Consider the following 14,534-nt stretch of genomic DNA (forward strand, 5'->3'; position numbering starts at 1 on the left):
TTAAATTCTTAATCTTTAACTTTGAATTGACATCAGAGTTAATGAATTACTTTTAATAAGAATCAGATTTCTGTCTAGGTTTGCTTTTGCTCGTTCATTGTCAACTTTTAGTGAAAATTAAACTTTTAATTTGGTCTATATTGTAAAAAATATAATTGTGTTTGCTGCTTGAATAACAAATAAAGACAGAACACTGAATAGAAATCACCTAACAGCCAGCATTTCACTGAGATACAGTCTGGAAAAAACGTCTTGTTCAAAGTAAAATTTCAAGTTTAAAACACTATAACACGACTTATTGGCCATTTTTATGATTTAGACTTTAATTTTGAGATTAAAAAAAAGAAGACAAGAAGGAAGAATTGAAAGTATACATTTCAAACATTTTTGTGTGTATCACAACAAAAATATAGAAAAAAGTGATAAAGGAAAAAACAAAAGTACTATACGTAACAAAAACGCAAAAAAGATACACAAAGGTAAAAAGGAGGCAAAGAAATGAAAATCACAACAAAAAAGATTCTATACATTTAAAAATAGAGAATAAAATCTTTGTTACGCTTTATTTCTGTGCATTTAATATATCTAATTGTAGGAAATATTTTAAGTTTTATTTGAAACACAGAATACAGTCAACACCACAGCACCCAACGGCAGGAACTTAAAAAATGCAGAATACTATTTTTACTCCAAAGACTTGCAGAGTCTTTTTTAAACACAAAGAGACACAAAGAAATCTAAAAGAGGCAAGTTTTCCCAGCATGCCTGGGAAGCATGCGGTGTGTCAGAGGGAAAAGCGTGGAGGGGTGCACACTTTGTGCAGAGGAAGAAGACATCAAGAGAAACCAAAGGTTGACACACTGACAGCTGTCTTTGATTCACCTGTGAGCCCACGTCAACACACACACACCTGGAATGAAGCCAGCGACACACAGCAGGGATGACAGCGCAGAGCCGCCGCAAATTTACATTAATATGACTTCTTGTTTTTCCATCACTTAGACAAGAGATATTTTGAAGCATTTATTAAATTATTAATCTATTTATTTATTCATTTCGACAGTCAGTCATGTTTTTTCACGGCTCAGAAGCTCGGCGTAATTTCATTGAGCTACCAGATGGTTGAGGGTTTAATTAACAACTTCAAAAGCAATAACTGGAGAGCTAGCCAAGTACACAGACGCACACGCTCACATTATTAGATGGCTTTGCAAAAGTCCTGTGCAAGCACTAATAAATGTCCCCACACTCATTAATTCGCAGTGTGCAGAATTCAAATATTAACAAAAATAATCTGGCTATTGTGCTCCATATTTATGCACAGTGCTGGTTTTCCCACACTGCAATAGTAAAAAAAAAACTGGAGTGAAGGGGAGGAGCGGTGAATGGGCTCCAAAATCGCTCCAAAAAAAAAGTTTGCTGATTCCAGCAATCAAGTTTCTTCATTAAACATTACTTTTTCGACATTCCTCTTTATTTTTCCATATTTACTTATTCAAAGACCATCTGTGATTTATCTATTATCACGGTTATTTTACGCATTTCCATTGGGGGCCATACCTCCACTAAATATTGAATCACACCAGAGGACCTGGAAACCTTTGCTCCACAAAGCTCCTCGTGTGGACGTAGACTCAAAGGGGTTTATTTTTGGTGGAAAATGGTAAGGTAAGCAATTTCTCTTTGTTGTGAGTGAAGGGATTATTCATCAAAGCGATGGTGCATGTTCCAATATCTAACAAAGGTCTTTGTTTTGTTTTGTTTGGCAGCAAAAGATTAATAGAAAGACTGAACTGACATTTCCAGCAGAAAGGACATTGATCTGCAGGCCTTCTGAAGATCCTCATTGTCCCAGTTGCCCTGAAAACAAAGCTGGGGAAAAGTGTATACGGTTCACACACAAAATCATCTAATCCAAAGGTTGTGGATTTTTTAGTTACTATAAAGAAATATTGTAGCTTTGTGTTGATCTGCAACAATTTAAATAAGTAAAGCGCAACAGTCAACGTGAATCAGGTTATTCTGACGTAGAGAAAAGTGCCATAAAAAACACACATTATCTCTGTTAAGTAACATTTTGCACTTTGCACAAATAAGCTACAGTAAAGTGTTGCTTATCGGTGCACAGCTGCTTTTCTCGGCCTCAGACTGCATTGAACCTTTGCTAATTGTGTAAACAGTAGAAGAGTTACAGTAATTCAAAGAAGGTGTTATTTCCTGTCACTGTATGGTGGTAAAGATAACAGAGCTGGTTAACAGATCTACTTAGTGAAATAATGTGCATTTGAGGGACATTGAATACCTTTGGGGTTTTATTTAAAATATATACTGTATATCTATATTTATTGATAAATCTCTCATCTGCAGGGCTTCCTCGCCTTTGAGGCCTCGGCGGTGGGGACAGAGGCATCTTTCTTACATAAAGAGTCTGCCAAACGTCACCTATGTTAATGCTAAAGAAAGCTATTAGCCGCTGATGGCATGTCCCGGTGTGTGGATGAGTAATGGCTGGCGGGGCGGGAGTGTCTCACCCTGATAAATTCTACTGTGCTCGCGCCTTATTAGTACAATGAGTGACTGGGTAGGTTGGGACGAGGGGGGGGGGGGGGGGGGGGGGCTAAGGTGATAGACTGTAGAGGATGTCAAAGATAAACCCAGATTGACAGTGGTGTGTTGTGGCTAAATGCTAATGCACCGGGTGACATTTCCAATGCCGGCTCAGGTTAGCTAAGATGCAGTCCTGACAGACAGAGCATGGGGGGGGGGCAAAATACCAACACATCGACTTTTCCACATCCCCGTCTTTCTTCTGTGAAATGAAAAGACGGTAAAGACGGGCTGAGATGTTGTCAGGCGGCTTTTATCACAGGCGAGCAGGTACTTCAGTCGTTGATAATGAGAGCCAACCAAGGCACCGTAATGAGGCCAAACGGAGACAAAAGAGAAAAGGGCCCACTTCCCATCAGCCAACTGGGGAGTTTAGCCAGAGTTCAATACTTTGTCCGGTAAATCCTCAAGCACTGCTTTTGTTGATAAACCTTCTGCCTGGGCTCTTCGCAGCCGCCCTGCTAGGATGATTCCTATCTCCACCTTTCATTTCCAGGAGTTGCTCGACCGTTACCGACTGGAGGAGAACTTCTGCGACTTTTTCGGCTGGTGGTTGGGAGTCAAGCGCCTGTCGAGGCAGAGAGCAGTCTCATCTTTCTGGGTGGTTGGACGTGATGGTGTGTTGAAGCTGTGTCTAATTGGTGGTATTTTTAAAACTGAGCGATGTGTCAGCCAAGGAAACCTCTAGAGTTATGAGCGCCACTTCTAATGGAATCTAATTAGAGGACGGGCGCACTAACGAAATCAGCGAGCAGGAACAAGCGCTTGTGTACACGCCTTAGCACATGTGCACTTCTTCTTATCCGAATGTTTATCGAACAGTTCAGGCATCCACAGATTGCGACTAAAAATGGGCATCTGAGTATGAATCCGTGTTCAACAGAGTTCTCTCAACAACTGCTGCACGGCTTCCATTAGCGAAGGACAGGATTACTCTGAGATAAGCAGGCAGCGCACACATTAAGGAGGTCTTGTACATACTTTGAGTATTTTTATTCATTGTCAGCTTTTGTTGTGTTTTATGCTATATGAATACACTAATGGATAATCCATTATCTGATCTGAATTACTACCCATCTTGTCAAAAAAAAAAAAAAGTCATATAGGCTAAGATATTAAAAAATGAACGCAAAAAAAGTGGTAAAAGTGAAGCTTTGTTTGAGGCCTGGTGGAGACAGAGGGGCCATCCTTTTAAATTATCCCCTACACCATTTCAAATAGTGAAAAAGAAAGAATTTATGTCTGCAAAGATGTATATTTGAAATGAAATTACTGTCAGTCTGCAGCTCAGTTTTCTTAACACTTTTTAATATATTAGGTCAGCTATTTATTGTTTATTTGGCCCAATTTATGTATTTATTTATTTATTTGAACTTGGCCAGCTTACTTGGCCCCATTTAAGTGTAGCTTGATTCAGACTTAACATGTGGGACTGAGTGGGTTTAGAGCACAAAAAGTCTGACGGTCAATAGAAGACCCACCGGTTAAATCAAGCCTCCCATTCCTGATTACAAAGGAGTATAAAGTGCTAGAATCTGGTGGCAGTGGAACACACTTTTTGGTTCATTTTTTATTCATTTGAACTATTTTAATCTGTTGTCTTGTTTGCTTGGCAAGTTGCATCATTGACCTAAACTTTCTACTGACTTTTTCCTCCTAAATGGCCTTTATCTGCATGTTGTTGAGGTGAGTCGGTCAAGTTCATACAAAGAGCCCATCACTCATCCTATTTCCATTCATCTATTTTCAAACCCGCTCATAGTCACGGTGGTTGCTGGAGCCTATCACAGCTACTTCTGGGGAAAAACGGGGTCAAACATGGACAGTTCGCCGTCCCTTTTACTACAGACTCTTAGAGGTAAAGTAAGAGATTTCCAGTGAGACATATAGATGAACGAATCAGGTAGAATATTTTACCACCAACACCCGATTAATTCAATCTCAGCCTGCTTACTCCAGTTCTGAATACGATTGAATGGAAGAAGAGATTCAAACTTTAAGCACTCCCTTCCTTAACTATGTAACCTTCTATTAACAGAAGAAATAGATTCATTTCAGCAGCTGGTGATAGATTCCGCTAAATCATCATACCTTTTTGAAACTCTTTGTCCTTTTTAGGTTTGCACTTTATTAAAAAAATGAAGCAAATTCCTCAACCTTTTCAGGCTTTATGACGGTTTATAACAAACAAACAGCTTAGTATTAGTATATTTACCTAGTTTAGCCTCTTTTTGACATTTGTGTACTACAGATTTAGGGTTGGATTAGCTAACAGGCCACATTTTAAGCGCTACGAGCTGCACAAAAAATGCATGAGAAGCGCTATTTTATAAATAAAGTTTGATTTGATTTGATTTGATTCAGTAATCTGTGCCCCAGTCGATGTCTTTTCCTAAAGTTTAGGAGTCAACTGGTAAGCACCTGTACAATAATACCTCATTTAGTGCAGGAGTTAGATCATAAAATCAACCTGCGATAGATGAAATCCACACAGTTGCCATGTTTAGTTTTTGTTTTTTTACCTTCTTCTAATTATTCTAGATGTCTTAATGCTGTAAAACTCTTTCAACCTCTTCTCTCTTGCTTAAACTCTCAAAGTTTCAGAAAAATAAGTCCAGGATCATAGAATGGAAACAAAGATGTGATCACGATTCATGTAGATTTGGCGAACTGAACGCATTCTGAAAAAGAGACGGCACAGATGACAATGGTCTACAGCCAATCAGAGGGCAGAACACACTGCGTGCTGCGTACTGCGTAGCCAACTTCTGGAGACAATTGAAAGACTATTTAAAGTCCCACTCTGATCATCTTTTTATGCAGCGGTAGGGCGGTCGACCTCCGATCAGAAGATTGCAGGTTCGACTCCCGCCTTGCCTGCCCATGTGCCCATGACACTGAACCCCACCTTAACTTTGGTGGAAGGTTGGCGCCAGTGTTCGGCAGCGGAGCCGCCATCAGTGTGTGAATGTTTGTGACTGTTAAGCGCTATACAAGTATACGTCATTTACCATTTATTTTCAGTGGTTTTCTAAGGATAATGATGCTGTTTTTAGCCAAAATCTAAGAATCTGTGTTGTTTTCCAGGACATAGTTTCAGCAGACGACAATTCACAACGAACTGATTAAAAGAATGACTCAGAATTGCATGTCCTCCATCATTAGAAAAATGTCACAAGAACATGTCAAAGCATTCTCATTGGAGTGGCTCCAAAACTTACAGATCTCTTTTTCTGCCACATTTACATCAACATTCAAATACATAAACTGATTGTGGAGGCTGCTTGGTCTCCCGATGACATCACTGATGTTCCTGTAGATATTTTATCCGCACAAATGAAGACCAAATAGCAAGTAGAGATAGAAGCAGGGAGGCTGATTAGAGCTGATTATTGGTTGGTCGAGAGAAAAATGTAAAAAAAAAATATATATCTGTATACCTGCAACTCTGGTCAAATCATGGAACAAATACTGAAAAAAAGAAATCCAACACACACAAAACTACACAAACAGACATGGACGCACACACAGGGTCCAGTATTGTTTCTGGGATTAGATGAACACAGATTTCAGGAAGATTAGTCCTCCCACTCGACATTATCAGATTTGGTTTTTGGCCTGGAGCGTCCTCTGGAGCACAGCTGATCCTATCCCACTGCTGAGCAAACAGTAACTGTAGACTCATCCCTCCGATCCTCCTCGCCTTCCAGTTTTTCTCTGAGCTTAATTTACTCCGTTTACGTGTGGTTTGTACTTTGTGCAGCAGGCTGAGCCGTTTTTTTTTTTTTTTTTTGTCCTCCCGTATAACCCTTCCTAACAAGCTGTTTTTGCTCATTACGGACTGCAGTACGCATGAAAGACTAAAAAGATGTGTTAAAAATGCCTGTTAGTAAGCGGGAAGATCTGTTTTGTTTCACATCAGACTGGTTTCATTACAGAAGATTAGAAAAAGAAAGGAAAGGATGGAGAAGAAAGGGGCATCTCTCTGATATGTGTACCGGTCTCTCCTTTCATGATGAGCGGCTGTGATTAAAAATGCCACTCTGAGACAGGCAGGTGGGGGTCTGTGGGGGTACGGACGGAAAGGGATGAAGGGAGGGAAAAAAGAGAGAGCGCTCTGGTCTTCTTTTTTAATGAGGATCCTAATCAACCCAGCGGAAGCTGCCCTGAGACCCCCCAGGTTCATTAGACCAGAAAACCCAGACTGCCGCTGAAGGGAGAGAGGAGGGGCGGGGACGGAAAAAGTTTGCACCGATTGAGGGCGAGAAGAGTTGGAGGGGAGTCGAGGAAACGGGGGCGCAAAAAAAAAATTGAAAGTGATGAGCACAGACAGACAGGAAGGAGGGGGGGAGTCGGCGTGCTAAGAGAACAGGTCATCGGGCCGGTCACGGCTGCCATCGATCCACTGATTGGCCGTCTGATGGTTTCAACCGGCTGCCAAAATCTTTAGCGGGAGCCCCGTTGAAGCGCGCAGGTCCCGGTGTGAAGGTCCGTGTCAAAACAAGAGCTGCCACTTGTCTATAGCGATATTCGTCTGAGGAGGCGCCTTTTTCCGGGCCAGTTGGGCTGCAGGTCGGTTGGTTTCCCTGCGTTGAGGGTAACGTTGGGTGACGTGCGCACGCTGGGAGGTGAGAGTCTCATAAAGTGTTACCGTGGCCCTCAGCCGTTCCTTCCTCCGTCCTCTCACATTGATTGGGCAGCAGAACGAGGAGCTGGCGTTCCCCTCCCACTAAATACCAACACACAGTAGGGGCGTCCACGTTCGTGTCAGCGCGTTTGAATCCAGTGGTATTTTTTCAAATATTCAACAAAAGAGGTTTAATAGGTCAGAATGCGTGCTATGTATATATGTTTTCCTTCTCTTCATTGTCTGCTCATTTAAAGGAAACCGAACGTACAACGAGCTGTGATCAAAACACAGATAATAAGATAAAGCATTGAAATAGTTCATGAGTGCAGAGTACAGCACTAAATCGGTCCGTCCGTCCATAACTGGTTCAATAACCATTGACTGTATCTGAGACCTGGACTAAGTTTATGTCCGAATTCCCACCTTGATCCCTAACTACTACAAAAATCCAGTGACGGGAATTTTGACAGTAATCCGTACGCCAAGCTCACCGCATTTCATTCAAAAAGAAAAAAATGAAGCCACTAATTTTCTGAACTAAAAAAATCATTTGTTAACTATTTATGTGTGCGGATGACAAAAAACTTGGATGGTATATAAAAAAAATAAAAATACTTTATTTTCACATAAAGTCATTCAAACGCAATGCATTGTGGTCTATATTAGCCAATTCAGTGAGGATCAATGCACACTGATTTTTCTCAGGGACTTCTGGAAATATTTCTAGGGAATTAGATTTTGGAATTTCAACTGTTTATTTCTCTATAGAACTCTATGAGATTTTGGCTTCTTGGAGCCAACAGGTACTTCCTGTTTGGAACGCAAAGAGGGGAGGGGTCACTTAATCCAGTTCTTCTATACAGTCAATGGTTTAAATTTAGGAGAAACCTTCTGACAATCGTCCATCCATCTCGTCTCTGATTGCGACATCTTAATAAAACTCCACTCACCAGCATCCAAATGTAGTCTGACAACTATTGGAACACACCCACCAACATGTAAAAAGGCATAAAGTTGACAAAATAAGAGTCCAGCTATTCAAAATTATTTTATTTTTTTGGCCAAAGATCAGAGAGCTTACACTCTTTTCCTGATTCTTTAAAGAACAGCAGAGTTTTAATAAAAGTCAGAATTTATCCTCCATATCACCTCTTCTATATCGTCAAATGAGATTTGGGTGAAAGTCACAGTTTGATTGACTTTTTGTGGTCAACACAGAAACACTGAGGTGCAATTTCTGTTGGCAGCCCCCAATTATGGAATAATATTCCTCCAGAACTGTGCTTGATGGACTCAGTTTGTGTCAACTAAAAACCTTTTTGGATTAGATTTAACATTTAGTAGTTGGTGGCATTTTATTTTCTTCCACTCGTTTTGTTTTAGCTTTTTATCTGCCTTTCGTGTATTTTATGTCCTTGTAAATTTATGCTGTTTTTTCTCATTCCTTTTCTTCATCTGATCAAATTTGAGTTGTTGTCTTAGTATCTATTCTTAACGTAAATCACTAAACGGTGATGTCAAGCGTGTCAATAGAGATTATTCAGGTTGTGAAACTCAATCAGCACCAGAGAAGCAGGAAAAGTCTCTTTCTTGACATCTGGAAACTTATTATTGATTTGGATTTTTGTTCAATTAAATCCAACATATCTGAGGATGTTTAGTATATTTATGATTTTATGTTTCATTTTTTAAATGCTGATTTTGGTTAACATTAACCCTGGAAAACCCAAGAGCATTTTCCTTCTGAGCTCTTAAAGTTAATTTGATATTTTTGTAGTTGTTCATTCCTACACCAGCAAATAAATAAATAAAATAACAACTACGGCGGGTTCTCCAGGGTTAAATCCTTCTGTTTTTACTGATTTCTGACCAGCGGTGTTCAGGATTTTCAAGTTTTCTTGTAATTTAATACATTTCTTAACCAATTTCTCGTTACCGCTGTATTTAGTATTTTTTATGACCTTTTAACTCAAAGTTTATAATCTATGAATTGGGAGTTTTTAGCATTTCGTTTGGAAATCTTTTTAAGAGCTAACCGGCATCAACCTGCAAACAGAGACGGTGACCCGGGGCGACCTCAGCCTGAAACCCCGACAGAGTCGCTGCAGATCAAAGATGTCGACAGAAAACTGTTGGAAGTGAAGCAAAGTCAGACGGAGAGGATGGGCTGAACTCTGCCCGACGACGCCGTGACGACTGCAGCCAGAGCCAAACGGCAAACATTCAGTACGCCGCAGACAAACAGCTCCCATTCGCGTCGTCTAAATAGGCCTCGCAGCTTAGGCGGGTAAACAGGATTCACCGAGGAGCTTAAGTCTTTAAGATGCTGCCGTGCTTTTCTTAGCTTCCTGACGCAGCTCTCTGCGCTCAAACTGCTCCCCGGGTCGCCTGCTTTTCATTACATTACAATAATCACCTGCCGGAATAAAAACTCCATCGCTGAACGCAGGACGGCCTTATATGTAAGCAAACAGGCATTTTAATCCTCAACATGTAACTAAATTAAACGCTGTTTGATGGCGGTCCTCCCCCAGGGGTGGGGGGAGGGGGGCAGCTAAATCAATACTTTATACAGAAATGTGCAGCTTAATAAAATTTGTGCATTTAATAAGCAAATTATTCTAATTATAAACCTCTTGCCAAAGCAATTAGCGATAAATTATAATCTTATGATAAATGATCTTGTGTTGACAGCCGGGGGGAACTCTGCAATCAAACAATTATTCATCGGGTAATTAAGTTCAGAGGTGTTTCTGCCTCGTTTTTCAGGAAGCTACTGTCCACTCTGCACCGCCGCTGCCGCTGGAACTCTCCTGTACTTTACCGTCCCGGTCACATGCACCCAAACGGGGTTTGGAGGTGAACCAAACGGGTTTGTGGGTCGTCCGGGTCCGTGGAGGGTCGTGGAGAGGAGCGGCCGTATGTTAAGGGCTCGTACGACCACCTCAAGAGACGCCATGAAAGTGGAGCGTACCATTGTCGTCCATGTGGGACAGGAAGTATCCGTAAAGATAAAGGAAGTTAAATGCTTACTGTAGTCATCACTGCGGTATGACAACTGGCCAATTACTGACCGTCCACAGCGTGTGGATCTGGGGTGTCAAACTCTAGGCCTTTAAAAAAAGAAAACCTGCCTCATCTGCTGCTGATTACCTGGATCAGGTGTGTTTCGCCAATTAGGAGCTTTAATGGCAGGTTGGTTGGAAAGCATGTAGGACCCGCATGGCCTGGATTTGGGGCCCCCTGCTCTTGATAATTTCCCTATTTCAATCTGGCTGCACGTAATCAACACATGAACAGCACTAACAGGCCGTCTGCAGGATTAAAGAAAGGGTCAAAAGAAAGAGAAGAAAACTCTACGACACGCCAGCATCTCCCCTTACGTCATGTTTAGGTGTTCAGCCTGTCGCCTGCAGAAAAAAACATTTCCTCTCTACTGAGCAGCCTACAACCCTGATCTTTCGTACAGGTTTGATCGTTCTCTACCTGCAAACAGCCCGTATCCACCTGCAACTCATTAATATGTCACGGTGCGCACAAAGAGGTTTTTATAAAGAACTGCACAGAAAAGCTCCAGCAGAAGTCAATGCTGGACATTCATCTCCTGCAGCAGTGGAATAAGAAAAGGTGGATCAGAAAAGTCGGTCATTGTGAAGGAGAATTCAAACGTGTCTGTGCGTGATGGGACTTGTTGAAGGGTCGTGTGACTAATGAATGATGGATGTTTTTCCTGTGTCTTTATCAGAGACAGTTCTGTTCCTGGACCGTTTATGCTTCATATTAACCAAATCATCTGAAAATGACAAGAAGTTTCAAAAGCTGCTGCTATCCGACATACCGTTACCGTGGTGATGCATCGGCTTTAAACATGAAATTAATTTCAGATTATTTCTGTGACGCGTCTTTCTACTTCTTAGATTAGATTTCAGTACTTTCATAAAAGCATCAAACGGAGAAGAAAAGGTTGGTTTTGTCTCTTCCCGTTTACATTTTGATTTGTAAACTTTAAAAAACGGAAGCCTTGGTCCAGAACGTATGAACTTTTGTTCTTTAGTTTCATCTCAACTTCAGCTTCACTGTTTTTTTATCCTGTTTCAACAAAAACCAAGAATCCTGTTCTGGTTGTGCTTTACCTTCTGCTGCTTTAAAGGTAATTCAATTTTGACATTTTCGAGTCTTTAACCTTCATGAAAAGCTGGATTTGATGTTCCTGTAAATGTATTTCCCTTTTTTTTTTCCTGAGAAACCGGGAGAGCCTCTGGATTTCTGCATTTAAAGTGTTTCCGTTGGAAGCAGAAGCTGGACTCAGCTTGAAAAGTCGGTTTCTGAAGAAAACATTGCTGACGGATTGAAATGTTTCCAATGAAGTGTTCACGGGACAGATGTAGTCAGAATGTGAGGAGCAGCATTCGTGTCAAACACGAAAACCCTGAGAGCGGACCCCCCCACCGACTGGAAAACATCTGTTTCTGAGAAAAACAAAGTTTTGTGGCTCCGTTGCCTCCAGATACTTTCATCCAAGTGGAGAAGCAGCAGCACAGCAGAGTCATACAGTTTGCAAAATCTGCATAATCACCGAAATTAAAAAACAGACTTTGTTCACAAATGAGGAACAAATGAGAACCTTAACGCTGCAGCAGGCAGACGGCGTTCTGAAAATAACACGCCGGCCCAGATATGTCAGATAAGGCTGACGGGAGGAGAAGAAGCATTGGCGGGAAAACAAAGCCAGCATTCATCAAGTCGGATTACACAAAGAAACATCAACCTATGAGAGGAAGACGAGCAGTTTAAAGCTGTTTTTCTCCTCTTCATCAAAGCCTCCTGCTTCATCCAGAAGCTAAAACGGATGAAGATTATAGAATCAAAGACAGAAGAGGCTCCAACTGTCCGTCTTTGGGGTTTTCAACCTCACAACGAGACTGATTAGCCTCTGATGTAGTGGCGTGCTGCTGCCATCTACAGGAGGAAGAGGAGCAGTGCAGGGGCCGACGAAGAACGGAGGAACACCAATGATCTGAGCAATGATCCAAGTTTCACTGATAAATTCAGATTTTTGCATTTTCTATGCTGAACTGAACAGGAAATTCTGAGCTTTTATTTTTTAATCTGCAAAATGAAAAAAAAAATAAACAGTTGTGACTGACAAGCTTCTACATATCAGTCTGCAGTTTAGGTTTTTTTAATCTTTTTCTACTCTTCACCTCTTTTCTGCTTTAGGATTAAATGAATTCACATAATTAAAATTAACAAGTATTTAGAGTGAGGAAATCAGTTTTCACCGCTGCTGTCCTATGGAGGACTGATGATGCCAAAATTTAAATAAACTGTAATCAGAGATTCAAGAAATGACCAATTTATAAACAATTGTCTACTATTTCTTATTTTTCTCAATTGCATTTTTTCATCCTGGTTTCTTAAATTTAATAGTTTTTTCCCACAAATGTTTGCTGTTTACATTCAGTAGAAGTAGGGATGCACGATATGAGGAAAACTCGCGATCTGTGATGTCAGTGATCAATATTGCGATGATGATATAACTTGCGATACAATGAACAAATACCAAAACAACCAAAGACATCGATTCCATTTCACTAAAACCGTTTTGTTTAAATAAGAGTCAACATAACATAAAAACACTCCAAATGATCCTCGTCTACATAAGAGGCCAACATCTAACAGAAAAGCCTCCATCTGATTGGTCAAATGCATAAAGGGATTTATTTGATTTGTTAAATACTTTAAACTGCCTTCAGACTGTTTTGGAACATTTAAGGTAACAATCTATCGCAGCCTGATATTGATAAATTTGCGATTTATGGTGCAGGCCTACTTTGAAGCATTTTTAGACATTTTTTTTTCGTCATTTCCTTTAATTTGATGTTTCAGTTTTTCCAACTGTCAATCACGTTTCTTTATCATCTTTTCAGTAAGCCGTCGGTCCTATGGCCATCCCATAATAATCGTCTGTGTTTTGGTTATTGTTACTTGATTTAAAAGCATTTTTTAGAGCCCATGAGAGATTTTAGCCATATTCATTTTTTAAGGGCTTCTCCTGTTGTTGTCGTCATTTTCTTATTTTGTCTTTTCCCCCAAAACAAAAAAAACTCCTAAAGGTCCGACTACAAAGAGTTAAACATGTGTTGCTGGTTTTATTGTTCTTTTCCTCGAGTCACAATAAAACTATTGTGTTTTATTGATTGTGTTCTTTCTCTGGAATCACATTAGAACTGCAGAACAGAACCGGTTAGCCTGAAAAAGCGTCTAATAAGCACAGAGTTTTCCAGCTTATCATCAAACTCTGACGGTCTGCGACTGTTCCTGCCCCCACAGACCCGTCCTGACTGCACTTTAATCAGCGTGGATGGACTGTGGAGGCCTTTCCCCTTTAATGCCAGCCGCCATGGTGGGGACGGCTGCATTGGCATATTGATGTCAGCTCTTTATTGTGTGGGTTTCCAGTGGAGAGGCAGCCTTGATTGTCTCGTAACCTCTCCAGACCTCGGTCCGTCTTAGCGAACAGTGTGTGTTTTTGTGTGTGTGCTCTAATGAAAGCTGCGGACCACCAGCCTCCTCCTCTTCCTCTCTTCTGTTCACGCCAAAGCCTTAATCAGACGCCTCGTGGCTTTATCCACACGCCGGCTCTTTCTTATCCCTCGCCTACATAAAACGGCGCTTTGATGGGTGTTTGTGTCGCTCTCCCAAGTCTGACTGTCACTGCGCCGCCGCCTTCGTCCTTGTTCTAAACTCAGATATGAAAGTTGCGCGGCAGCAAAGCTGCAGCAGGAGAAAGAGAAAGATGATAGAAGATCTGAACAGAGAAGAGAAGTAAAAATAAAGCTGGGTTTCAGGGAAACGAAAGGAAAAAAAATAGAAGCATTTTTTTGAAATTCAGACGTCCAAACATGATCACAAAGAGCGAGGCGCGATAAAGACACGACAACAAAGACGGGACACAAGAAAGGAGGAGAAAGGAGGAGGCGATGAGCTTTCAGCCGGATCTCCTGAGCTTGACAGAGGCTCCAGCTCTGAACGTTTGCTTGGACCGTCATTCAGCCTTAAACACACAAAACAGGATGTTTTCTTAATAACTTTTTTGGTTTATGACAAACGCGTGACAATAAATGCTTTGCTGGTCAAATCATGACACTAATATCAAAGAACTATTTTTCCAACCATGTCTCATAGTTCTGCTACATACACACCGGTGAATGCGGGTTCTTGAACACGCTTTTAGCATGTGGTGTTCACAGGACTGTCGCTACCCGATAGTTGGAAGAGGTTTGGTGCAACATGT

General features: G+C 41.0%; 2 long non-coding RNA genes across 3 annotated transcripts in view; one reads left to right on the forward strand and one right to left on the reverse strand.

The window, feature by feature from the left end:
- Window positions 1-14,534, reverse strand: part of LOC111946946 — a 112,930-nt gene that overhangs the window by 77,912 nt on the left and 20,484 nt on the right. The gene's annotated exons all lie outside the window — the stretch shown is intronic.
- On the forward strand, window positions 8,179-13,344 carry LOC110017598. Its single transcript, XR_002293033.2, has 2 exons — window positions 8,179-9,699; window positions 10,007-13,344. It is a non-coding gene; the product is annotated as an uncharacterized LOC110017598 (long non-coding RNA).

Source organism: Oryzias latipes, chromosome 23, assembly GCF_002234675.1.
Source record: "Oryzias latipes chromosome 23, ASM223467v1".
NCBI lineage: Eukaryota > Metazoa > Chordata > Actinopteri > Beloniformes > Adrianichthyidae > Oryzias > Oryzias latipes.